At 46.9% G+C, this 26,880-nt stretch overlaps 1 protein-coding gene across 15 annotated transcripts in view; it reads left to right on the top strand.

The window, feature by feature from the left end:
- The window catches only part of HIVEP3 (HIVEP zinc finger 3), a 304,681-nt gene that overhangs the window by 32,617 nt on the left and 245,184 nt on the right, over positions 1 to 26,880 (top strand). For 6 of the 15 annotated variants that reach the window (XM_068657523.1, XM_068657508.1, XM_068657525.1 and 3 more), the window contains exons 1-2: positions 9,060 to 9,276; positions 12,585 to 12,693. The gene's annotated coding sequence lies outside the window, so the exon portion shown is untranslated. Of the gene's footprint in view, positions 1 to 9,059; positions 9,309 to 9,398; positions 9,444 to 12,181; positions 12,447 to 12,469; positions 12,694 to 26,880 lie in introns of those variants that run through there. The other 9 variants (XM_068657516.1, XM_068657517.1, XM_068657518.1 and 6 more) reach the window with 6 other exon arrangements.

The raw sequence follows: 26,880 nt of genomic DNA, 5'->3' as shown, positions 1-26,880 counted from the left end.
CTGCCATGCACTTCAGCCAGAGCCTGCACTTGGGCAAAGGCATTTTAGCCTGGGACCTCAGAAATTAGAGAGCGCTCTTGGAGGGCCAGAAGTGAAAAACTTGGCTTCAGCAACTTCTAATTCTGAATTCAGGCCTTCAGGGTGAAATCCAATTCCCAACCTCATAAAATAGCTTTTTTTTTTTTTTTTTTTCTTCCTTTTGTCTCTGAAATGATACTGCTAGCTCCACCCCTAATAGGGCTAGTGCAACACTTGCAAGCTAATATTTAATTTTCCATCAGCCACAGCTGGGCTCACCTGGATTAGGGTCAACAGGAGGAAGCATAGATTTTCCATGCTGTGATGTTATTTTTGACTCTCAGATGTGCTTTGCTGTAACAGCAGGAAATGTCATACTCTGTTCAAGCCACATGCACCCAGCCTGTTCTGGGGCAGATCCCTGTTTGAAGGGGCTGTGCTGGTTTGCTAGCCTATGGGCTGGGACTGCTGGCCATCAGATTCAATTAAAGTGACTTCCACAGTGAACAGAGTTTGAGTAGATGGGAAGCTGCAAAATGTTATCAGAACTCGAGGTAAGAGGAAAAAAAAATGTAAACTGCAAGTTGGTTTGCTTTTTCCAATGGTCAAGCTGCAATAAACGTCAAGCTCAGTATTGTGCAAATATTAATCTCAAGATGAATAGTGGGATGCTTGATGCAATTTTGATTCTAATTAGAAAATTTTCTTGATCTGAGCAGGATGTTATTTTGAATAAGAAGTGTTGGACAAAGGAAAATGTGTGAATTCTCACCTTAAAAATTTAACAGTAGTGCTATTTTGTTCCTTCTGAATCAAACAAACCAGTGGGACTGTTTATCTTTGAGCCATGCAAAAGAAAAGCGAATGCTAAATATGGTTTAAATCTTCTACTTACACCAAGAATCTGTCCTCTAAAATATACTTGCTGAAGAAAACAAAGACTTTTAGCCCAGCTCCAGATCAGTGCAATCCAATTGTTTTGTCTTAGCTGCAGGTTTGCATTTGGTTTTGGCTTGGTTTGACTTTGGCTCTCACAGCAGGCCAGCTTCTTCCTGCACCGCAGTTGATGTTTATCCTTGACAATCTTGTTGAATTTTTCTTGTTTCCTCCTCGTTCCATTGTGGGTTTTTTAATATTTTTCACCTGTATTGTTATGCACAGCTAACCTACACCATTCACTACAAACACGGTTTATGAAGCCATGGAGGAACCACGCTCTTGCTCCTGCTTTGAGGATGGTTGGGATATCATCGTGCCAGCAGACAACCACAGCATGTGGTGGGACTTTGCTGTGAGCCCAAACCCTGGTGTGTGCAGATGGGCCAAGTAGCACCTGCTCTGACCTAGAGCCAAGACTTTACTACAGGTTTCTTGCAAACGGACCAGGTTTTCTCTTGTAGCTTTTTGCCTTTGCTCTTGTGAGAGAAACATTGAAGGCTATGCCAGACTTCCAGACTAAATTCAATCCTTGGCTGTGCTATCTCTATTTGATCTTGTGCCAATATTGTCCTTGAAACAGCTCTTCTCCTCTCAGCTTGTATCTTGCTAGGTCAAACAAACTGGTCTTCCGTTAGTCTTCCATTGCAATGTATGTTCTCTGTCGCTTGATTGATTATTGCTATAGTTCTTGGCATCTTTGCAGAAATCATTTCTGCGACGTGGTTAAAAAGATCTTGGGTGAGGTCATACCAGGGACTTATATAGCAGCATGGATGTCTTCTGACATCTGCTTCTGAAGAAACACATCTTGCTGAATGTTTTAAAATGAAATTTTCATTTTCTGTTTCCTGTTGGTTACCATCACCCTTTTGTACACTCAAGTCTCTTTCCAAAGCCTCTTTCCAAAGCATCTTTTTCTAACCAAGGAACTCCTAGCTAGCAGCAGAATGCTTTTTCCTTCTTTTGCTCATGAGCTTGCTCATTATCTGCACCATGAGGCTCCATCCTGGTGTTATTGCTCTGGTCTCCTCAGTCATTCCACTTGCCCTGTGTGATATTTCATTGATGATGTTTCTCAGCATCATATCAGACATTTTACTTAATCATCCTGGTTTGCATTCTAAAAATCACATGAAATTGGTTTGAAGTCCAACTCTTGGAGTGATTCTATTTGTAATCCCACTTCTACGCTTACACCTGGTAACCTTTGAGAGAGATTTACTTATCCAGTTATTCTGGAGCTTTTCTTCACGATTCCCCTGCCCTGTTGCTTTGTACAGGATGCAAACTCCTACTAATCTTTGCACCCACTAGCTAAAGAAACTCCAGTCACTGTTTCTGTTCCCCTGCCTAAGCTTATCACAAATGATTTTGCTAAGTTGCCTTCATTTATCAGAGCTTTTCCTTTTGAATAATATCAAAAATTTAAATTACATTTTTATTAATTGTATCATTGCAATTAACTTGATAAGTTTATCTAAGTTTTGCTATTCACACTCAGTTCCATTAGGCATTTGGGACTAGAAATGCCACTAGGTTCAAGATGTTCCTGAATGTATTTTATACAGTGAAACATGTACATGCATTAATGTGCAAGTAGCTAATTCTGTAAATATGTTTTAGCTCCTATGCAGGACTAAAACTTAATTACTAGCTGCTAAGGGTCAGCAAAACAGCGCTGATTCACAGGAGTATCACTCCTAAACTGCCAGCTAAACAAACCAGAATCACTTCTGCATATGTCGGCCCTAATTTCTAATTTCCAGCTCTTGCTGTTGTATGCCCCAGGCTCCTCTTAGGTGCTGAGCCTCTCCACACTGCCCTGGTCAGGGCTTGGTAGTAGAACATTCTGCAGTAAAACAATAAATAACTCGGACGTGGGTTTCAGCCAGGAGACGGTCACTCATTTCTCACTTGCCACGGCTGGCAGCGTGTGAGGCGAAGCAGAAAAATCCGCATGTGGCACTGCAAAATCTGATTGACTAGGTGCCTGGGGTTGGCATTTGGGGGCAGAAAGGGCACGGTGACCTCTCCAGGCTGGGACAGGAGGGACCTCCTACTCCAGCTCAGCTGGGACTGAACCAGGCCAGCATATGCCATTTCCCTTGAGTGTGATGATGGGAGTTATTTAATGTAAACTTAATTGTTTCAGCGATGGATGTTTTCACTAATTTCTTCTCAGTGATGGCTTCTACAGGCAGTCTTGGTTGTTTAGTTGGAAATAAAGGAGTTATCTTATGCTAAAGATAGAGGTAATGCTTATAAAGTTGGTAATAGGCTTTCTGAAAACCCAAATATGGATGCTTTGTACATGTTAATGAGGTGGTATTTTGCTGTCACCATGCTAGTCTAAGGTATTGAAGGAGTTTATAAGGACTGGCCGTATCTTTCAGTGGACCAGCTGGTAAGACTGATAAAAACAGGCAAGGGCTTAGGCATGCTGGTCCATTTATTTCAGTTCCAGTCAGTTTAGTTAGTTTAATAAAAAGATATGACTTCTTACACGCTTGAATTCTCTTGTATGCTGGTTGCTTCTTGGTATTAATGTAAAACTCATATTTCTTTATGTGAATAACCAACTTTACCGGCCTATCTCTGACTGGTAAAATCTACCAAGCCAGTGTTTACTCAGCCTTCTAAAATACATTTCTGAGTTCTTACCTTCTACTACCATCCCTTGCTTGTTGCTGAACTCATTTTCTCTAGGGTTAATCGAGAGCAAATGCTTTGAACTCTAGTTATTTCTGCCTGATCTGGTGCAGGGCTCTCTCTAAACCCCTTTAGTGTAATGGGTTATATAAATTATCAAGGGTTAGGCTATGAAAAAGTTTAATTAGAAATTTAGAAATTGGCTTTCAGCCAAAATATATTTTTCTTTCTGTAAGCCCAATTTGAAACAAAGTTTTGCTGCAGATCTTAACCTAAAAATTCCGAAGTATTTTTTTTTTCTCTTATTTTCTACTGTTTAAAACACTCCAATGAGTGTAATGCACAGAAGTATTTCAATAAGCAACTCAAACATAACAAAAGTTTTCAGTGCCTGGTTTTGAATCCCACTGTGTAGGTGTTTTCTACTCAGGACTATCTAGCTTGAATGGAAGGACTCTCCCTAATGTGTGCACACAAGAAACTGCACCCAGAAAGAACTGCAGGAGTGCAACGTAAGCTGCAGCATTTACCATGATGAGCAACTGCAAACCATGAAAACGAGGAGGAAACACCACATTTGTCATTTAACATCTGCAGACTTGTGCTTTTAATTCTGAATGTTGATACTTTAAATTCAAACACCAGGTCTCCGCTGCACTTGATGTTTAAATTCAACCATGGACCCCATTATATGGGAGGTGTCACTGGCAGTGTCACTTGCTGGGTGCGTTCAGGTCATTGTCATTTTAAAAGCAAAATAGTCATTGTGGCCACAGCAGAGGGCTGCCTTTGGTTGTTACATTTGGTGAGGTGAGTTAGCTCAGGGTGGATGCAAACCTCCTAATCCTTCAGGGGGCTGCAGTGTCTGTTCTGCTTCTTTGCTCCTAGAGTGGTTCTGATCTGGATGAGGTCTCCTGCCACCCATGTTTAGGCTGAGTTCAAAGGACAGCCTGAGGCAGGGACCATCCTCAGGTTGTAGTTTAGACCTGCAGCTTGGGCTGCCCCATTTTCCAAACTTTCTGGCTTTGGGGTTATGAGCAACCCAGCATTCTTTGACCATCCTTCCTCATGGCCGAATGTTGTGTATGTTGTGTCTCCACAAGACCAGGATTCAGCCATTGCTATTTTTTAATCTTCTAAGATGTTGCAGCTCCAAACTGGAAGAACATCTATACTTGGGTAACTGTGAAGTGACGGGTGCAGGGAAAGGCACTAAGTCCAGTTTTCCAAATCTGATTAGGAAGGAAGCACTTTGCTGTGTTAGAAATACAGTTACCTCTGAAGCACAGCAGAGTTTTTATCTAGATCCATAAAATGTAGTTTTCATAGTGGCTGGGTCTGGTTTTCTCTATATGAAGCCTCTGCCCTATGGTTTTTCTGCTTGGCAAGACTTCCTCTGCACGGCACCGTGCTGGCACAAGCCTGGAGGCTGCACCGCGTGTCCTCTATCACAGCAGCAGGACCAGAAGGCAAAGGCTGCACAGTTTGCAGGTTTGTGGGTTCCTGACTCCTGCTCTAGTGCAGCAACAGAAAATAAACATGCTCCTGCTGGCATCTAAAATAATGATAATTAAAAGAACTAAAATGACATAAAGGCCAAACACTTCCAGAATTTTTAAAAGTTAATCCACCTTGGTGATAGGTCTGTGATAATGGTAACTCCAGATCTAACCGAGTGGGCTGTCCAGCCCAGTCCCTGTAGCAGAGCTCACAGTCAAAACCCACAGACTTTCCCTGCTAGCTCAAAATAAAGCTCTCTCCACCACTTATCCTCTCTGTCCCTCTCTGTGCATATCTTTGAACAGATGATCCTGTGATAAACCAGCAAGGTATCATTAACATCTGCAGTGTTTTGATATCCCTGGGGGAAAATGCTATCAAAGTGCACAATGTTTTTGCATTTTTTTAATAACTGCTGTGTTGGATCCCCGATGAGGGACTGGTATTCCTGAAGATACAAGACATTAAGCGGGGGGGATAGTTGTAGACCCCCAGGTATGTACCACAAGGGTAGCTGCCTTCTGTCATGCTCAAAACCCCTTTGGGACAGGAAAGCAATACATTCCCTATTCCACCTAAATGATTTTATCACCACCCCAAGCCTTTGTTTTATTCTTCTGCCCATTCACTATTTTAATTATGATTTTTTATTTATTTATTTATTTTTATTTTATCTCTCTGGGCACTGAAACCTCTTGGATTCTGCCTTTTGGTTCACTTATTTCGGGAACTCATTAAATGCCTGAGACACGTGTTCATTATTAGAAAGTGAAAACAAGTCCCTAGCTGTGCCATGGGAGAGACTTCATGGTGAATTACCGTAGTTAAGTAGTGGCTTAACAGCTTGAGACTCTTCTAACATTAGGCAGGGTTTTTTTAGACCTTTAATGCATGGCAGATTATGATGCTTCCTGTACTGAATGGTATGAGGTTATTGTCTGTGGTTGGTTTAATATGGATCTTTGTAGAGGGATAACACACAATCCTGTACATGTTGTAGAGGAATTTGATAATGTTCTCTGTTTGACGAGAACAAGGAATGATTTAAATGGAGAGGGAGTTGGGGGGGGAGAACCACAATAATAAGCAAAACCCATCTTACTACTTAGCTATTCTTACAGACCTTTCTAATGCAATTCAGGCTGGAAGTGAAGTTGAATGATGATGTGATTCATTAAACTTCAAACTTTACCGGAGTGCCATACTTAGACAAAATGATTTCTTCTGAAGAAGCTCATTCCTCTCATCCCTCTACTCCTGGCAGTTGAGATCACTGAAACCTCTTGTGCCATTGGGACATTAAAAAGCCCCACAAGGTGCTCTGAGAAGCGTCACAGCCAGTAGCAAGGGAGCAGAAATTTTGTGGGGACCGGTGGGGAGGTGATGCTCATATCCCTGTGTTACATATCCCTGTGTCACTTTGGTTGATGGATGCTGAGGTGAGATATTGCTGTTTAGTGACCAAAACAAAAACATGAGATCAAGACTATTCACTCATGAGCTTTTATGCCTGTCTTTTCTGTTCTTTTGCATTCTTCATGACATGATGGTAGATTTTTATACCAGTTGCTTAGTTGAGAAAAAAACATGTCTGATCTGGGGAGTATTAGGTTGTGAAGCTCAGTGAAAATTGAGAGTAAAAACTCTCCTTGAATATCAACCAGTTCTCTAATCTGAAACTTGAATCTTTTGGGATTCACACGTCATTTGGTATCGGATGGCAATTTCAGATCACAGAACTAGCTAGAAGTAATAATCCAAAAATTTGCAAACTTCCGTACTTTAATCAGTCATAGCTATTATGTGCTCATTCTGGGCATACAGACAGGTATACATGTTTAGAGATTTGTATTCTAAAATGAGGACAGATGATGTAATGGGAATCCAAGGCAAATGCATGCATACTCCAAAATGCATGCATAAATTTTGTTGTAGCAGGGAATTACCACCCTTCCAAAGGGGAAAATACAGCCTTCCACCCTTCAAAACCAAACATAAACCAAACCAAAACACAAATCATTTCCATTATAAAGAGAGGTCGATAATAGGCTCATGACCATCCCTGAGACACCCATTCAGAGTTCTGGGCAGGTGATGTTACCTCTGGTTGTCATAGCCATGTCCCATTGCACCAGTGGTTTCCATAAGCCCCAGAAGTGGATTGGGACCCTCCACCTCCATGGTGGGATTCAGCCCCCTGGGGACAAACTTTAGCCCTTCTGTGGGGCAGTGATGGAGAAATGGAGACAGTTGCCCACCCTACCCAAACTCCATAGACACTTGCTACAGGCTCTCATTTTTGTGTAATTGGAGTGCTTTTTTATTTTTCAAAAAATTTCAAAAATGAGTTGATGGCACTGTCCATCAGAGGACCAGGCTGCTGGGTTATCCTGCAAGCAGTAACTCTACAAGACAAAAAAAACCAGCTGTGAACAGCAAAAAGTGGTCCTCCCTATCTTCTCTGTCCTGCACTGCTCCATACTATGCTGTTGTGCCAAATCCCCAGCTGCAGCGAGCAATGTGGGTTTAACCAAACCCTCTGGCTTGGTTAAAGCACGAACACTCAGGGCTCTGATGGCACTCACAGCCTTGTGGTCTGTTCCCCTGGTTACAACTCATCCTTTCTTCTGCTACATGCTGTTATCTTCTGCATCTACCTAAACTGCAGTACAATCCAAATGTAATGTGTTGTGTAGTGGCACCAGGAATTCTTTTTGTTTTGCTCTGTTAGGTCCCAGGAAGGCAGTGGCTGCAGAGGACTTGAAATCAAAACCCTGTTTTGCATCTATTTTTATTGCTTATTAAAAAGTGTAAGAATTAAAACAGCAAAAACAGCCACCATACTTTGCCTTTTGGATCCCAGGAGCATTATTGAAGCTAGTAATTAAAAGGAAATACAACTATATGCCTGCAGTTGAACAGGCTTGATATATACCTTTAAGGCAAAAACTACGGAGTTTCACATGCTTCTTAGTCATTTTTCACAAGAGAATGCCTATTTAATGTCAGAACCAAAGTGCTGAACTGAATTCCCATGAATAGAGCTCAACCTCACCGGCTAAGCAATGCATGCTGTACTGTGCACAACATGTATGCAGCATTAGGGATGTATCCTGTGCAATGTGTGGGGGAATATTTCCTTCTTCAGATAACTCCAGTGGGGTTTGGGACAAGCTCTAACCAAGCTGCTCCCTGTGCCTGTGTTCATCCCCACGTACTCAGGATTAAAGCATCTTGGGGTTTACAAAAGCATCAACAGGGAAATATCAGCTGGTTTAGAAGAATTATTATGAATTGTATTAACTTTTTCTGTTATTTTCACGGGAAGAAAAAGGAGGAGGATGGAAATATGGTGTGTTTCTTTGACCTCTCAAATAACACCAGTAGTTGGATATGTTAGCAGCAAGTCCTGCCTAAAAAACACGCAAGAACTAACAGCTTTTTCCAGGAGACTGGGCAGTCCTGCAAGTTCTCAGCAAGACTGGGTGCAGCATGGAGCCCAACTAAAAAGCCCTGCAGAACTTAATAGCTCAGCTTTTGTGGAACATGTCGCCTCTAATGAGGGTGTGCATTGCTGCGTAGGGAGCACCCATAGGGGATGGGGTCTCCCAGGTTTCAGACCTGTTTCTGCCTGCTTAATGCATGAAGACACAGATGACTTGCGATGCAGGTCTTCTCATTGCTATTTAGGAAGTTCTCCCTGCCATTAATGTTAAATGTACCGATTTTTGAACTTGCTCCAAAAGTTTCAGGATAGTGGAGGAAAGCTGAATTTGTATCACTGTTTTAAAAATAAAATATAAAGGCTAACAGTGTGAAGGTAATTGGTACAAAGCACTTGCATGTTGTATGCATGCTGTTTTCTGTAAGAAAGGATGATGTAAACTCAACATGGCACACATGAAAAGGATTAAAACCTCATTAAGTAATTGCTTTCAGGATAACTTTGAGTTCTGTTTCTGGGGATGGGGATCAGGTGGTTGTGCTCTCCTGATGCTGTTGCTGCAACTTCTGTGTTGCCTTCTAGTATCTGGCTTTCTGGAAGGATCTTTTAAAAACCACATGAAATCAGAGGGAAGCTTGAGTCATCATAAAGGAGGAATGTGCATCAAAACCAAAGAGCTTGTATAGAGAAACTTAACCTTCCCTTATGGAGACAACAGCAGCATGGTAATGGCCTGTAAGAGCCGAGCTGGTAACAGGTTGTCTCTTCTACCTCCTGCTCTGTTTTGAAGATTTTTACTGAAACTTCATGGGGAATAATAACACAACTCTGTCCCTTCCTTGTTTAGCACTCTTAAGAATGGCCAGGTCTCCAAACTGAGAGCTGAAGCCAGGTAAATGCAGGCTGATATGGGAGCTCAAAATCAGCAGTGGAGGTGTATAACCACTGCAGCTTTTGAGCTGATTGTGTATTTTCCTTAATATGTATAAATAAATCTCTTGTTCAAACAGGCTTTCGCCCTGGGCAGTGTGGTGACCTGTTCTCAGGGGCTTGGGCTATTTGCTCCTACCTGCATGAGGCTTTTGAGTAGGCTGCTGGGCACTGTGTTAGGAGGTGACGGCTGCTCTGGTTTTGCTATCGGTTGTTTAGGAGTTCAAATGTCAACTTGACACTTCAGTGAACTTTCTTAGCGCAGCTATTTTCACATGTGACTTGTGGGTGTGGAAAATGAGGCCTGAGCAGACGAGTCACTTCTCAAGGTCTCTGCGGTGGAGCATGGCGGTATGTGGAGAGCTGGGCCCTTGTGAGGGTGGTGGCCTTGGTGGAGCATGGTGCCAACCTGGTGACACCACGCTGATAACCAAATTAATTCACTCAGGTGCTCTTCTATGGAGCAGTCTGGTGCCAGGAGAATCTTGGCTCATCTCTCATGTATGGCACAGACTAGCTGATGTGCCAAAATGCCTTCTTGTTGACATCGGGAAAGGGAAGAAAAACATGAAGAGCTGTGTCTGTGTGGACTCGGACAGTGGTCTTTGGCTTAATGGCCTGATTATCTTGCTTTCTTCCCTCTTGCTGCACTTGTTTCAATGCCTACAGTGACACACAGTGGTGATGAGTCTCTGCTGTGCCAAAGCACTCGCCTTGCCACGGGGAGGTGGGGGCCAGCACAGGCCGCTGGTGGCTGCCCCGGCCTGGAGCTGCCTGCTGGGCCTGGACATGGCCTTCGGGCTCCTCCTGAGAAGGTCAGATGAGGAAGCTTTGGTTTTCATTCTTCCATTATATCACTTTGTTTACTTCTTCATGATCAGTAGAGAGCTGTGGGTTTCATAAGCTGTTTTGTGCCATAAATGCCACACTCAAATTGTCTTTATTTTTTTTTTGTGATAATGCTTTTTTTTTTTTTTTTGGCAGAAAAATAAGTTAGCTTTCTGCCTGTCATATTTCCCCTGTTTTTTACGCTCCCGGTGTGCTACAGAGGCCAGTATGAAAGCATGGCTCAGCTGCTCCTTAGCAGAAGACTTTCCAATGTCCTCGATTGCATCCCCCTTCAGTTTCTGGATGCTGCTTGCAGGGGAGGTAGATGCCGGTTTTCACAAGGATTCATTTGCTTCTTGTACTCCATTGCCTCATCTCCCAAAGACTGATTTTTTCCCCCTGCTCTGAGAACAACCAGAAGATGAGAAGCTTCGGGCTGCCTCCCTGCTTGAGCCGTTGCTGTACGTTGGGTAGCTTCAGCCTGAATGTTTGCAAGTCCCACCTCCTCCAGTGAATAAAATAAAGAACCATGCTGATCTGCCTGGTTCTGAAAGGTCTAGAAAGTGAGTGCAAGCTGTAAAAAATCACATCAAATGTGGAAAATAGTGGAAAAATGAAAATCTGCTTGCCAGGTGTCATCCCTCTGGAGAGCTTCGGTACTGGTGGCATGACCACTGCTGGGTGCAGCCTGGTGAGGAGCCACTGGGCTGGGTCTCCGTCATCTGGAAAACGCTCCTTGCCAGTGTGCATGTCAAGGTCAAGTTGCTGGCAGCCTGCGTCCCTCTGGAGCGGAGCCAGAGGGTTTTAAAAACCTCTCTTTCTCCGATTTGAGAGGCAGCCCTGTGCCCCCCAGGCTGCGGTTTGCAGGGGGACCCGGGGGGAGCGGGTGGCTGCGGGCGGCACCGATGCTGGGCTGCTCCTGACATTTCCGCCTGCGGGTGCCCAGCCAATTGGCGAGGCTGGAGCAGCGACACATGAAATATGATGATTTTCTGCTGAGGAGGAGGAGGAGTGGAGGTGGGGGGGGGGGGGGGGGGGGGAAGGAGGGAGGACTGCTCACTCCCATGGTTTGTGTGCCCGGGGGCTGCGGAGAGGGCTGGCCACTGAGCAGCACCCAGGGATGGCCCCTTGCTTGCTGCTCCCCAGGATAATGAGGCTGGCACCCAGGTGGGCTGGGTGCTCGTGGCCCCAGGGGACACCCCCAGGGGTGCCAGGCCTGGGGCCCTGCTGCTTAGGAGGGCCTGCCCCCCCCGGAGCCCCAGCTGGCTCCAGGCTGTCCCCAGGGAGCTGTGCCCTGCTCCTGGGTCCTGGGTTTAAATTAATGGGGGGAGGGGGAAGAGGGGGGTGGTTTGTTAAACCGAAATCCCACCTCTTGCAGAATGCTTTCTTGCCCTGCCAGGGCTGCTCAGCTAAAACTTTGCAGCCCAAGCCTCAGTTTGATGGGAAGCACTTAACAGAGCTGCTCGCTGCATGTCATTAACCCTCGCACACCACCGCCTGGGACGGAAACTGTTAATACCAAAAATCAGTGGTAACCAATTCAACCCTGATCAGGAGCGGCCATGCAGCTCCCTGAATCGCATCCAGCAGCTGTTCATTTTTATAATGACTGTGCATTTATCCAAGAGCCGAGTGGCAAGTTCTCTGTTTATTATTATTCCCCCCAGAGGAGGGGGGGGGGGAATCCTATTAAAAAAATCTATAACGATATTAATGTAGAAGGGCTGCTAATGCAAACCACACCTCCCCCTTGCTCCAACTGTGCCACTGCTGCCGCTTTATTAATTTATTTGTGCTGTGGGTGACGGTCCTCCAGAAGTGATAATTGGTGCACTGTATCTTTAAAAGGTTAAAACCCTTTTCAAAAAGGCCCAGACTCATAGTGGGAAAAGACAAGAGAGGCTTTGGCTGGCTTTGGATCCAGAAAACAGCTGCTGATTAGAGTCTGCGTCTTCGGGCTGAATTTATTACATATTTTTCAGCAGCAGGGATTCTAGGAGGAAGCTTCCGTTTGGGTTTCTTGAGCGTGGTTTATTTTTATTCAGAGGAATAACAGAGGAAGGATTTGTTCCGGCTGGAGCATGCTCACAACCTGCAAGATCTCCCATTATTAAACTGCCTACTTTGGGGCTTTAATGTACATGTTTTTTTTTTTTTTTTTTTTTTTATTAGCGTTATTATTATTTGGCAGCGTGCATCTCTCTATATTTTTAATAATTTATTTTGAAAGGAAGCTGATCTCATAATGAGCTTTCTCCTTCCTCACTTGAAACAGGTGCTAATGAAAGAATGCAAATAGCACCGGCTGAGCCGAACATTTCATAAAGACGGGAACAGCCCCCGACCCCAGCCAGCTCCGGATCCGCTGCCTGCACCCACCAAAGGTAGGCACTGGGGTGATTTTTTGTTCGTTGCGTGCGCGTTTGCAGATGGTCCAGTCCCCCCCGTACTGCGGGTGCACAAGCCAGATTCCATTTTGCCTCTGCTTCCCCCCGAAAGGTGTCAGGTTGCTGCTGTGTGTGTGTATATATATATAATGTGTGTGTGTGTGTGTACATCCCCGGGTGCCGGATTTGGCCACTGGGCAGGCGATGGGCGAGCTCCCCAGCCGAGGTAACCTCAGCGGTGTCACGGGCGTGCAGCCGCCCCGTAACCCTGTCCTCGCCGCGACTCCGCCGCCCGCTCCGGCTTCCTTTGCTCTCCCTGTCGCATGAATTTATCGTCCGTTGACAGCAACTTCATTTTCTCCCAGTGTGCGTGGGTTGTCAGTATTTCTTGCGGCGTGCAGGTCCGGTGTGGGGCTGCTCCGTGGGGAGCCCCGTCCTCCCAGGGCGATGCTGGGCGGCCCTGCTCCCCTACCCTTCAGCCACATATAGCCAAGCCACCGTTACCTGATGCTACAGCATATATATATACATCTGTATTTATTTTTTAATATTGCAACCTCTATTTTAACGTATCCCTGAATACCTTCTTGCCTGCACAAAGCCTTTCTCTTTTCCCTCTGCTTAATTTTATTTGTGTGCGCTCGGTGTTGGCATCCGGGCAGCGCTGGGATGTTCTCCTCAGAGGTTTGTCCTTTGCTGGCAGCTGGAGTTTTTCCCCCGGCCGCAGCAGCCCTGTGCTGTACCTGGCCCTGGTTCTCGCTCAGGCTCCGGGTTTTCTGCTGTGGTTTCCCCCAGCTGCAAGCTGGGGCTTGCAGCAGGGACTGCAGTGGCCTCTCCGATGGCCAAATCCTGCCCGCACTGGGATCATCCAGCCCCGTGAACCTCTGAGGGCAGAAATCAGGCCTTTGTCTGGAAGTTTGTGTTTATATCTCGGTGTATTTAAGTGTGTTTGAGAGCAAGGTATTTCTGTTATGTCTGTGTGCAAGATTATTTGTAGGGTTTTTTTTTTTTTTTTTTTTTTTGCTTGGCTGTTAAGGAAAGGGTCTGCAGAAAGTTTACCCCTGATTAATTGTGCAAACTGAGAGTGGGCAGCACATAAAATAAAATACTTATTTTATATAAACAACCCCTTGAGGCTTCCTAGAAAGAGAACTTGTGAATATTTAACCTGACAGATATAAAGTAATCAAACCTGAATATGTAGTCTGCTCTCCCCCTCCTCCCTTCTTCTAAAGGCAAATATTTTTAAATTGAGTTTGATGTGGGGTGCAGGCAGGAGAATATGATTTTAAATATGATTAAGATATGCTTTTGACCCAGTGGTAAGGAAACACTCCTCTAAGCCTGGTTTTTGTCTATATCTGCTCATGAGGACAGGCAGAGGTAGCAGAAAGGTCCCTGGCCCTGGGGTCTTGTCTGATGCCCTGTGTGAGCATCTCCCTCCTCACCTCATCCTCCCAGGCATCCAGAAATGGCAAATCCAGTGAGAGGGAAGCAGGTATTTAATCCCCCAGATCTCCTGCTCCCTCATGCCGAGCCAGCGATGCTCATCTCTTGCCAGTTTTGGTGCTGTACCAACGAACCCAATGCTGTGCTAGTTTTTCTTCTTTTTGGAGATTTGTTTCTAATCAACTGGATGCAATTCCTCCCAGCTGCAATGAAACACAGGGGGGTTGGTCTTTATTTCTTCCCCTTGGCTAGCCTGCTTGCTCTGTGGGTTTTTTGTGGGGTGGTGCCGTGTAGGAGATCGCTGCTGGTCTCCAGCCCTGAGCTTGCTGAGGTTGGCAGCGGTCATCAGCGCTGGTGGGAAATGGTTTGGATGAGAAGGCTCCTGAGAAAAAGCCCAAACAAGCTGGGGACTCAGGAGGGGGAGGAAGGGGAGGTGGCTCCTTTCCTACTAAATCATCTCCAAACATTGCCTCATCGTGGTGTCAGGCACCAGCTCCTGCTCTGGGGCCACAAAAAGCCTTCGTGCGTTGCATTGCCCAACCCTCCCTCCCGGCAGCGTTAGCAGGACACAGCGAATTTTGTCTCCTGCTGCAAAGAGCCCGTGTGCTCCTCTGCAGATCTGGCTGCAGCTGAGCACCACGTGGAGCTGCTCTTTTAGGGAGTCTCTGTAGTACCTTGGGACCGGTGGGAGCTGGTGGCCCTGCGTCAATCCGCCTTGTATTCTTTCATCGCCTCCCAAGAAGGGGAAGTGAAACTCAAGGGCAGAGACTGTCACTCCCCGAGGAGCCCCGGTCACCCGCTAGTATCGTGCTCACAAAGGAAGCTGTTAATTATTTTGCTGGAAATAGTTGTAAGACTTCTGTAAATGTACATGACGTGGAAGGCTGTGGCTTTCAGATGGGTTCTCCAGCATCTTGGCTCATTTCTGGAAAACGTGGCTGGCCTGTTCGGTCGAGTTGTGCGATGGGGATGTTGCTGGGAAAGTTGATGGCTGTAGGTGGGCTTCACAGATGCCTCGAGGGCTCCTTGGGTGCACTTTAGTTCTGGATTTCCACCCGGCCCTGGGCTGGCTCAGGAATTAGCAAAAATCTTGGTGATCTCTGTTCATGACATGGAACTGGTGAGGAAGGTACCGGTGCCAGGAGATCAGTAACCTAATGCTGACCTAAACCCAGCATTTTCAGTTGGACCAGCTGGGGGACAGCCCCTCTGTCTTGGGCTGGTAGGAACACAAACCACACTAGGCTTGTTTGTGGCTAAAAGAAATCTCCTTTCTCCATGTAAAGTTAAATATCTGCAGCTGGCTCAGCTGAGGCAGACGTATGATGCTGGTTAGGATGGATGCACCAAGGAGCTGTACATCCCAACATGCTGATTTGCTTGATGGCTTAAAGGTGCACATCATTATCTGAGGATCATCAGGTGAGGGTGGGTTGTTATATGTCCACGTTTAGCTATATTACTGGTCTTGCTTCAAAAGGGGTGGCACAATTCATAGCTCCGATCTCTTTTAGTTCTTTAAGAAGCTTGGAGACTTTTATTTCAAGAACGGAAATGTACCAGCTATGTAAGTCATGGATTTGCTCAACTCTGATCTCAGTGGTGAACTGAGGTGGGGGGAAAAAAAGCAGCATGGCCTTTTTTTGTTCCCATTTAACCTTTCCGTGTCTTACTTTCTCTGCTGTGTGGGAAACGGGGGTGGGGGAGCGGGGAGTCGTTTGGCCAAGATCTCAGCGTGGGTCCCTGGCAGATTGAAAATACAAGTAATAAGTTGTGACTCTAAGCTCCAACTGCAGACAGCAGCGCTTGCTCGCTTTTGTTTTTTTAGATGAGTATTTGCTGGGCAGGCAGTGGTGCCAGAGGAAAATGCACGGGGGGGAGGCAGGAATCATGTCTCTTGCTGTACAGACGCTCCACGTGGTTAGATGTGGTTTGTGCAGATGATGCTGTGAGCAGCAGGAGCAGCCCTGGCTCCTGGGGTTGCGGTGGAGTCTGGGCTGTTGGGAGGTGAATGAGGCGACCAGTCGCTGTTACCAAAAACTTGAATAACTGCATGTGGTGTGGCCAGCTTCGGGGCTCAGCAAGCCGTGTGTGAAAGCCCTCGTAGCCAAGGGCTGTGGGATGCTGCTGGTGTCCCCTGAGAGCGGAGGGAGGGGGAGCCCCAGAAATAGCTGCTGGGACGGCTCCTGCTGGGGCTGGATGTGTCGTTGTGGCCCGGGACGCCCTAATGACTCCGACCCTAATGGTCCTGGCGGATGAGCCTCACTCACCCTGCAGCTGGATGATCCCACAGCCCTGCTGCCCCAGGGCTCCCGTGTGGGAATCCCACGGGACTTTGGATGAGTCGAGCACCCTCTCAAACGCCCCAGATGTTTTACAGCTGGGACAAAAACGTGATGGAGAGACTGCCTCTTGCTCGCTTCCCCTCCCATGTGCCATCTCGACATTCTGGCAGCTCTTGATGTGGGATGCACGGGCACCTTCTAAAGGAGCTTGGTCAATAAAATCTGGCTGAGGAGAGAACCGCGGGTGGCTGGACCATCTCCCACTTCCCTGGAGGAAGGGCCCAGGGCTGCTGCTGACTCACGGCCCCCGTTTGGGGGCTGCCGGTAAAAAGGAGTGAGTAAACCCTGATGTAACGAGTAATCTGCTGAAAATAAGTCACCGCAGAATTTATCATTCTGTTAAAGTGCGAACGAGAAAGGCAAGCGCTGCTTGTAATGATGTCAGGGATGATCTCAGAGTCCTTCAAAACACACCTCCGCTATAAACAAAACTTTTAACCCCCCCCCCTTTTTTTTAGGTGCCTTTTGAGCTTAAGCATATTTTATATACCCCCCCAGCGGGCATTCCTGCTGAATGATGAATTTGAAATCAAAATGTCTAGAAGGTTAGAAATAAGCAAAGGCAAAAATGGCAAGGAGGTGTGGTTGGAGCTTGTGGGGTTTTCTAAATAAATGCTCATGTGTGGAAGGACAGAGCCCTGTGCCTTGCCCAGCTGTGCAGGCAACATCCCCTCCTGCCTCGGTCCCGGTCCCTCTTACCTGCATCCGTCCTACATCCTCCGTTTCCAAGCTGTTTGCAATCCTCCAACGCCAGTTCCCAGTTGCCCATAAGATTTAGTTGCCCAAGCCACACTTGTTAGCCCTCATCGCTCTCCCTGAGGACTCCACCTGATTCCTTGTTGGCTGTCACAGACGGGATCGCAGTCCTGAATGCTGCAGGTGGGTTCCCATGCTGACATCCTGGTTTTGGTTACTTATAACTCATATCTTTGCCCTGATTTATTTATTTATTTATTCTTGGTCCTGGCACCATAGTGAATTTTAGGGGGGAGCGAAGATTGTCAAGCCAAACAGGCTGTTTTGTTTTTAATGGCTGTACAGAAGCAGTCTGGCCAGGTTTCTCCAGAAAACTCTTCTCTGTATTTGCTAGAAATTAATGCTGCGTGCGACCCGGCACGGCTGGGACGTCTCCAGTAAGCGTGGGCAACTTCTGATAGTTGCATTTGATTATAACTTGGACTCGTCAGGCAGTAATGATACACGGTGGAAAAAAGCGTGCTGCCTAGCAAAGGAAGGAGAGGTGCTGTGCGCGCCTGGAAGGCTGAAGGAAAATATTTAGGGTGGCTCCCTGCCTCCAAGGAGAGGCGGTGTGGTGCCACGAGAAGGGCAGCAAGAGCACCCACTGCAGGGGGGGAGTGAGAACGGCTCTGGGGCCGGATCCAGCAGCGAGCAGAAGGGAGGTGGATGGGACATACAGCTCGCAGGGGGCACAGGGGCACTGCTGGCGGAACGTAACCCGCAGGCCTTAAATAGGTAAATAGGGTCACAAATGGAAGGTGTTGCTGTTGTAACGAGTGAGCTGCTTTTTGGAGTGCTGGATGTGGACTTTGGGTATGTGAGAGCGAAGGGCGTGCTTTTCAGTACGGGCAGAAAATGGTTTTACCCTGGTATGCTGTGCTATAAGAATTAATGGGATTTACTTTTTCCCCATGAAGCGGCATGGAAGCCAAAGTCCCGTTGCAAGCTGTGCTCCTTGGTTGCGTGGTATCTGAAATTCTTCTTCCTCCTCTTTGCCCTTGCATGTCCACAAAGCCAGGCACATGCGTGTGCCCTCCCCAGGGGCTGAGCGCTGCCTCCAGCGATGGGGATGCTTGCGCTGATGTTTCCCCAACTCCCTTGTGGTTTCCCTGCACTACAGGCAGATTAAGGCAAGCAATTTTGTTTTTTACAGAAATGCATCACGCTGTAAAGCAAAAACATTTTGCTGCTGCCTGGGGAGCTGCCCCACCTGTGTGAGGGTAGAGCTGTTTTGGGGCTGGATACTGGGAAAATGCAAAGGCCGGTGGTATGGGTGGCTGGGTCAGAGCTGGGGTTAGTATTAGTAGTACTGGCGTGAGCCCCCTGGCATGACTTCTAGCCACTCTTCTTTCTTTCTGTACCTTTGTTTTGCACCAGTAAATGGGATAACGTCTGGCTTCATGTTATGGCCCCTTAGGGAAGGGCTGAGGCTCTTGCTGCCTGTGTCCAGACCCTGGTCCCTTTGTGGGATCCTGGTCTTGGAGATTCCAGGGTGCTTTGTAATACAGAGTAGGTTATAAAAACAAAGGAGATGCCCTTCCATGAATTGTGCAAAAAGTTTATTTTGCAGGGATGGGCTGTGTACATGGGGGTAATGCAGAGAAAAGCTCTGTCCTCACTTCACCTCTGACTGGTACCGTTTGTGTTTCCATGCTCCAGTGTGAACAGCTTTGTCAACTGGCGGGGACTGATGCTCCCAAACGCTGGCAATGTAAATAGCAGCAGAGCTAGAAAGTGTTCTGCAAAACGAATTTGCGTGGGGAATACCAGGAAGGTAGCTAAATCCCCCAAATACTGAATTTTCAAGAAATATCGCTTATTAATGAATACTGAACGAGACAAGTTTATGATAAAAGCTAAGCAGAGGTTCTGATTTTTGTACCTGTGGTTGTCAGGACCTATGTCAATGGCAAGAGGAACATATCGGGGGCTATGGGGTAATTTCCCCCCTGGGTAAATCTGCTCATTGGTTCTGGTGCTGCCTTGTGCTTCCCAGCACTGTCTCCTGGTGTGGTGCTATTGCTTGTGAAGATTTTGCAAATCACAGGATGATCCTCAGACAGACAGCTGTCTAAGGAAGCTGTAGGATAGGTTTCTGTTGCTCTTTTTGTCAGCATTTATATGTTTCTTAGCTGTTTTTGCTCAGAGTTTGCCATTGCAAAAGCTGCTTGGGGTCCAAAGTAATGTAGTCCCAAATAAAAATGCAGATTGGGATGAATGACTTTATTATGAAAAATCATATTTAGTTCTGCTCGGCTGAAAAAACATAAAATGAACCCGGTGCTCAACAGTGATAGGCAACAGTGGGAGCACGTGGGGAGGATACTCGCATTGATACTGCATGGAGGTTGCAAAGTTAAGCAATCAAAAAAAAAAAGGAATAAATAAGTATTGGGTTGAATAAGAAATCTTAACTTCCCTTTGTGCGAGTGGTGTTTATCAGATAGAACGCAATCTTGTGTTATTTACAACTTTCAATAAATAAATATCTAAGATAAGCTTGATCGTGTAATTAAAGACTTTTGACACATGGCCAGATGCTCTGCCTTTATGTTTGTGTAAATGAGAGCGGAGGGTGGCTGTGTACCACAGTGCCTGTGCTCAAGTGGCTTTAAAAAAAAAAAATATACAAGGCTCTTTGTCCCTGTGTGACTGCATTTTGTGCATCTAGATGGTACAGAGGGACGGGACTGTCCCCTCTGTGGGGCAGAAAGGGAAACTGAAAATTGGAAAGATAACATCTGAGTGGCTGAAAGAGACAAGGTCTGGCTTTGCAACTGTTTATGAAAGGTGTGCCCTCCAGCAGGAGCGTTGCCCTGATTTTCCAGGCAGTGTTTCGGGAAGGAAATCGAAGCTCCCCAGGGGACAGGCGGTGACTCCGTCCTTGTGGCTGAGCTCCAGGAGCTGGGGCTCTGCTCTGGGCTTCTGATCTCAGGGGCTGGGGGGCACAGAGCCCGCAGCCCCCGGGGGGTTTAGGGTTGTTTTGTGCCCAGTTGCAAAAACCCAGAAGAGCAGAGTGGGATCTGTGATGGCCTCCTGGAAGAGCTCCAGTGGCTGCGTGGGTTCCAGCACCCACTGCAGTCCAGAGGGATTGCTCGAGGCAAGGACCTGCCTGGCAAATGGGGTCTTGTCATTGAGCATCCCATGGGCACCTTGGATTTCATAACCCCAAACAGACTGACAGTGGTTGTAATCCTCAGGGAAGTGTGGCGAGGGATACCAACGTTGATACAGAGGTGGGAAAGGGGGGAGGCCAGCTGAGTTTATAGGATTACATGCTCTCACGTTCTTTGCTTTTTCTTAACAGGGAGGAATTGTTGCCTCAAGTTTCATGACATTTCCTATGGTACATTTTTTTTCCTAAAGATGACAGAGGTCTCGGTGCTTTAACTAGGGTGTGCTGCTCCCAGAACCCAAACTTATGCCAACAGAAATCTTGTGTGAACTCAGTATTTGTAGACTTAGCCCTGCCTGACTTTGACTCGGAGTGTTGCAAACAAAATTTTATTCCTGTGTGTATATTTCTATATTTGTACCGGATCCATGAAGTGGTATGACTAGCTCCAGCAAATAACCCCACTTGTTTTTGGGGAACGTTTTTAGCAGTCTAAACCTTTCTAAAACCTTAAAGCTGCATAAGCAGCTTAAACCAATCTAAAGCCTTAGATCGTTTTAAACAGCTTGTGCCAATAGAAAGACTTAGATTATTTTAAATACCTTAAACAGATCTAAAGCTTTAGTGAAAGAATTTGGCCAGTCTCAGATTCGGTTGTTTATTTGATTTGATTTCATGGGTATGTTGGTCATCCTTGGGCAACTCTGCCCAGCCACGGCTCTGGAAGACGCCCTTTTTTGTCTGTCTTGCGATGTCTGTGTTTTGGGTATTTGAAGAGTTGACAAGTGAACATAAGTAAATCCTGACTCTGTAACCTTAACTCTGCCCTCAGGTTATGATCATCGGTAATTTCTGTATGTTGTTCCAGGTTATTTTGGCTAAATATACGTCTAATTTGCAGGAGAAAAATAAATTCTATTACACCAATTAAGGATTTTCAAAGAATCATGGTGGCCTGAATTGCCCTTTGCAGCCTGGATTCTTATGACTTGCTTATATAGCTTTGAAAATCCCATCTTAAGATGTGGTAGCTTAATTAAACCCCTTTAAAAGTGTACATAAATGGAGGAATGAGTCCAGACTGCGACTTTTGTTAATTTGGACATTCTCTAATTATTGCGGGCTTTGTACTACAGCATCCTCATGGTGTTAATGTAGGATCTAATACTTCCTTCGCTTTGCAAGGGGAAATTATAAGTAATTCAGGCTCAGAGCTGGGGGCTCTTGCTTTTGTTTTTCATAATTTAAGTGAGGTGGAGTTTCACTCCCACGCCAGCCAGCCCTGTAAGGCCGAGTTATTTGCTTTCCCTTGGAGCACTGAAGCCTTTCTGCTCCAATCAAGAGGTGAAGCAGCAGCATCTCTGGGAATTATTTCTCTAGAAAATATGAAAATAAAAGTATTAGAGACATAGGAGGATATCATCAGTGGAATGTTCTGCTCGGGCTCCTTAACCAAGAGAAGGAGCTGACGCACTTCTCCCGTGCTGCGTGCTCAGATGGGAGGTTGCAGCCTGCACGCCAGAGCAGTTTCTGCTCATTTCAGCACTTTGGGCTGGCACGTTGCTCAAATCCCACTTGCACCCTCGACGCTTTGGGCGTTCAGTGAAATTTATCTTTATCGTGAGCACCGTGGCAAAGTTTGCATTAAACCATGTGGGTTTTCGTGACGATGCATGCAAGGTAGCATTAACCTAAAGCTCTGTTCTCACTGTATAGAGTGGTGGGATTGGAACAGACCCAAGTAAATTAGAGATGAAAATGTGGCTCATAGAAAAGACTAACCTGGAGCAAACCTGGCACGTCCATGCCTTGTCCTGAGGAGCTCTGCCATGTGCATTATCTGGTTTTTGATCTCTGCTATGTATAATTAAAGCAGACGCATGCAGATCTGACACTGAGGCAGTGTTTTAGGACTTACAGGTATTATAACCGCTTTAACTCATAAAAAAAAATTTAGAAAACTAAGAAAAAGTTTGTTTCAGGTTTTTAGATATGGCTGTTTTTTTTCAGGCTCAAGTGTTAGATTGCTAGCAGGTTATTCACAGTGCGGCTGCTAATAAGTTCTGTTCTCCTGCATTTTATTCATGTAATAAATTAATATATTTATTATTCATAGAAATAGTGGCTGAGTGCTTACTTGAAGGTGAACTGCTTTTTCTTTCAACTTGCCAAGTTCTGAATTCTCTTGTAGATGCTATCATTCATACTGAAAGCAAGGAGCCTGACTGCTACCCCAGTATCTATGAGAATGTGTGATGGAAAACTCTGGGATTTTATAGAATGCCTATTTTTTAGAGTAAGTTACCAAAAAAAGAAAAGAAAACACCATTAAATGCCTACAGAAATTCCTGGGGGTTGTGCAGTGCTGGAGATCTCACTCCAAGCCTGGCTCGAGCAGCTCACGCTGGGTGCTGCTCTCTAGTACATGATAAATAAAGTTCCTTTCCTCTCTTAGAATATCTGGCCCAAGGAGCTCAGGATGAAGTTTGCTGGAAATGTAAACAGGCTGCAGCTGGGTAAACCACTGCTGAATCAGGGTGGAGAGCAGAGCAGCCTTTTAAATCTAATTTTTTTTCCCCCCATTTTTTTTTCCCCATCTATAACCTGTTGATGGGGACTGTGTTTGCTTCTGTAGGCTTACAGGAGTGTTGTGGATCTTTGCACCCATGGCCTCAGCGCCTGTGTCTGGCTGGGTGGGATGGGGCCAGCTGGTTGCTGGTGGGTTTTCTCCTGCCTGGGCAGGCTAGTTCTGGAGCCAGTGGAAAAACTGTGAAGCCACATGGATTCCTTGTCCCTGACAGCTTGGAGCAGGGACTGTTTTTTACCCAGCTTAGACACTTTTACCTTTAAAAATAAACAAACAAACAAAAATACAACAAAACCCTCTTGCTTTGCTGCAAGCTCCCAAGTGCTCTCGGCTCTGCTTACCTCTGCCTGGAGGCTCAAAGCAAAGCAGCCAGAGCAGCTACTCCGTAGGGCAGCCTCTTGCTCTAAGCTGCCCGTCCCGTGTTCTGTGCCATTCGCAGCAACATGAGAGAGCGGTTCTTAAAGCTGTGTACTGGAAGAAAAACAAGAGAGATCTCCTCTTCTCCCTTGGATGTTTCCCAGCCCCTCTCCCAATTACTGGGGCAGGCCCCCCCAGCTGCAGAGAAGAGACCCCCCTGTGTGTGTAACAAGCCTGGGGTCTGGATGGATGCAGGGCAGGGAGCTCTGCAGGACGCTGCAGGACACCCGGGGCTTGCACCTTTCCTATCACCACCTCCTGGTGAGAAAACAGAAATAAACCACTTGCTCCTCCACTGTCGTTCACAGCTGGAGAGGGGAATAGCTGCCAGTTCTGGCTAAAGCAAGAATTAAATGGATTTAATATAAACCGTGGTGAAGAGGCTGTGACCATTTCTTGGAAACATCCCTGGTCGCTGTGTGCCACCCCAGCACACCTGGCAGCCTCCATGTCCCTTGCTTTGCTTTGTGGCCATCGCCCTGCCAGGTGGGACCCTAAAAGTGGGAATGAATGCAGGTGGACTGGGTTTGGCACAAGTGTTGTTCACTTCTGTGCTGGCCTCATGGGATGCCGAGAGTAATTTGGGGTATGTGGGGTCCTAGCAAAGAGCCCAGCTTCCCGGTGGAGGCTGAGCTGTTCCCCGTTTCTCCAGCTCTCCCCAGTTTGCTCAAACTGCAGCAGCACAAACAAGTCGGTGTTGATTCACCCAGCAACTGCATCTTCCTTGGAAAGGGCCCTGATTTCGGAAAGCATCACCATCCAGGACAGCGTTTAAGCATGTGCCTGCCTGTAAGCGTGCATTTAATTGCCATCCCGGAGAATTTGGTATTTAATCATCATCCTCGATGTTTTTTCTGATTCGGGGCCAGTGTTGGCATCCTGCAGGTTGCAGCGCGGTGGGAAGAGCCGCCGGGGGTGGGTGCTGCATCTGTCCCGCACGGAGCGGCTGGGTGCTGTGTGAGTTATTGCCGGTGGGGAAATCAGAGGTGTTATTTGCGTAGCAGTGTGTAGGGAAGGGAGCTTGAAGCTTGCTGGGAGAGAAAATAGCTGTGTCATTTAACGGGGTGAACTGGTGAACAGGGTGCTCAAACGGGTGGCGTCTGTGGCAGCAGAGGCTTCGTAGCCTCAGTTGGTTTGGGTTGAGGATTAATGAACCTTTGCGGCTCTCAGCTGCTTGCTGAAATTCCTCCTCCTTGCTCACTTGGGATGCAGGCAGCAGCTCGGGGTTTCTTCCAGGCTTCCTAGAAAGCCCCGACGTGCCACGCGTGCATGCACAGAGGCACGGAGCAGCGCACACACGTGCACCTTCGGAAGCACCGTGTGAGGTGCGGAGCTGGGGCTTGCACCTGCGGGGCTGCTGACCACAGAAATCTGTGCAGAGCAGTGCACGTGGCAGCAGAACACTTCCACTATCAACCCAAACTCCTTTTCCTTCCTAGTAACACCTGGGGACTTGCATGCTCTGTGCCAGGAGCCACAGCAGGGTGTCCTACAGAGGCAGGGGGAGGTCTGGGCTGCCATCGCCCCTGTGCCCGCAGCCCAGGCATCCTGGCAGGGTGCCCCTCCTTTCCTTCCTGCCCTCGCTGAGGGTTTTGTTTTAGGGCCGTTTGCTCTCCAAATGCAGCTCTTTTGCAAGGCCTGCCAGTGCTGCAGCGGTGCTGTGCAGTGCACCCCTAGAGAGTCCCTCCTGGCAGGGCTTGGTGCCAGCTCCTAAGCACAGCAACCTCTATACCTGTTACCTGTGGGGATGAGGATCTCCCTGTGACATGTCTCCGGGTCCTAGCATGAGTTGCTGCACCCCTCCACTTCACTGGGATGCCCACAGGTGACTGTGTGACAGACTTTTTTTTTTTTTTAAGCTAAATAAACTCACTGATGCTGCAACAGAGCTGCAAAGCCTGTGGCATGCGGGGCTCGGTGACAACCCTGGTACCCACTCCAGGAGATGTGAGCTCTGAGAAAATGAGCGTGTGTCAGAGCCTGTTACCTTGTTTTAATCCTTACATGGAGGTGCGTGGTGCATCTTATGGTTAACCACATCTTCTGAAGCCAAACGTTTGGTCAGTGTGGCAGAAAGGCTGTCAAGGACAGGGTCCAAAGCAGGGGAGCAGCCCTACTGGTGTTGGACCATGGGGAATGAGCAGAGCTAAACAAATCCCGGTGTTACTGGGCCAGAGATGAAGACAAAAGCGACTGGGCATGAATTAATGGAAGGTTTGGGCATGTCAGGAATTTAGGTGGAGTTTTTCATGCAGGGAGTATGGTGTGAACCAAATTGCAGTGGGAACAATTAATATAAATTATTTTAAAAAGTGCTTGGACGTAAGGACAAACTCGCAGATTATGGCTGATAACTTCAAAGAGCAAAATCACTCAATTTGCATTTGATGTTCGGGGAGGGGGGAAGTGTTACCTGCTCATTTAACCTGGAAAGGAGTCGATGGGGGGGAGCAAGCATCTCAAGTCCTGCAGGAGGCTGGCTGGTTCTCTTTAGGCTGTGACACAGAGGTCGCTGTCACCAATGGGCAGCACTTCTAGAGCTGGTGTCTTGGTGTCGACCTCAGGCCAGGAGCCTTGCAGGATCAGGGCTATCCTGCAGATGCTGTTTTTTTCGCTGCAGGATGCTCCTGCTGCTCTCTGGCTGGCTGGCCCATGGCACGTCACAGGAGGCTCGGCGTGTTTAGCAGCACGGAGGGGAAGAGCAGAGCTGCCATCTGCCTGGCAGGGAGCTCCTCAGGGATTTACCTGCGCTCGGCTGTGATTTGGAAAAACTTCAGTAAAAATATATATGAAAAGAAATGAAAAAAAAAAAGAAAAAGGAGGGAAGAGGTGAAGGCCATGGAAGCATTATTTAATGATAATAAAATAACGCAGCGCATTTGGCTCCTACCTGTTTCAGAACATGTGGCACCTCGGAGTCCCCCTTTGCTCTCCCAGCCCTGAAGGAGCTGTGGTGCAGGGGTCACAGGAGTGCAGTGCTATGTCTTTCCCCTCACTTTTCCAGGCTTTTTGTCCCTTATACGAGACCCCCTCAACTCCTCATCCCTTCTCATGGGAAGGTGATGGGAGGGATTGTGTCCATTTTACAGCCAGACAACTGAGACCCCCAAACGGTGGGACAGCAGTGGGGGCTGTGCAGCAGGGAGTGAGCTCACACCTCCAATTTATAGCAAGGTTTTTTAACCCAAGGATGCCTTTAACCTTTCCATGGAGGCAGGGCATGAGTTGTCTTCAAAGCTCTGCTGTGGTGCCTCTGACTTTCTCTGCTGTTAGTCTGTAATAGACATTAAATGCTGCTGTTCTGCAAGAGAAAGCAGTTGTAGGGGTAACTCCGTGTACATGAAATAAAATGAAATTCTGACTCTTTGGGTACACTGGAAAGGCCTTGCCTTTCCCCTGCTGCTGTCGTTGTAGGCATGACCCTAAGGAAAGCATGTAATCATTTAATTCTTGACTGCATAACGCAGGGCAGAGTGACATTATTGTCAGTAACACAACACGGGAGGAGCTGCACGACTCTCTCTAATTTTCCA

This window comes from Anas acuta, chromosome 21 (genome assembly GCF_963932015.1).
Source record: "Anas acuta chromosome 21, bAnaAcu1.1, whole genome shotgun sequence".
Taxonomy (NCBI): Eukaryota; Metazoa; Chordata; class Aves; order Anseriformes; family Anatidae; genus Anas; species Anas acuta.
This window is presented reverse-complemented; position numbering and strand designations above follow the sequence as displayed.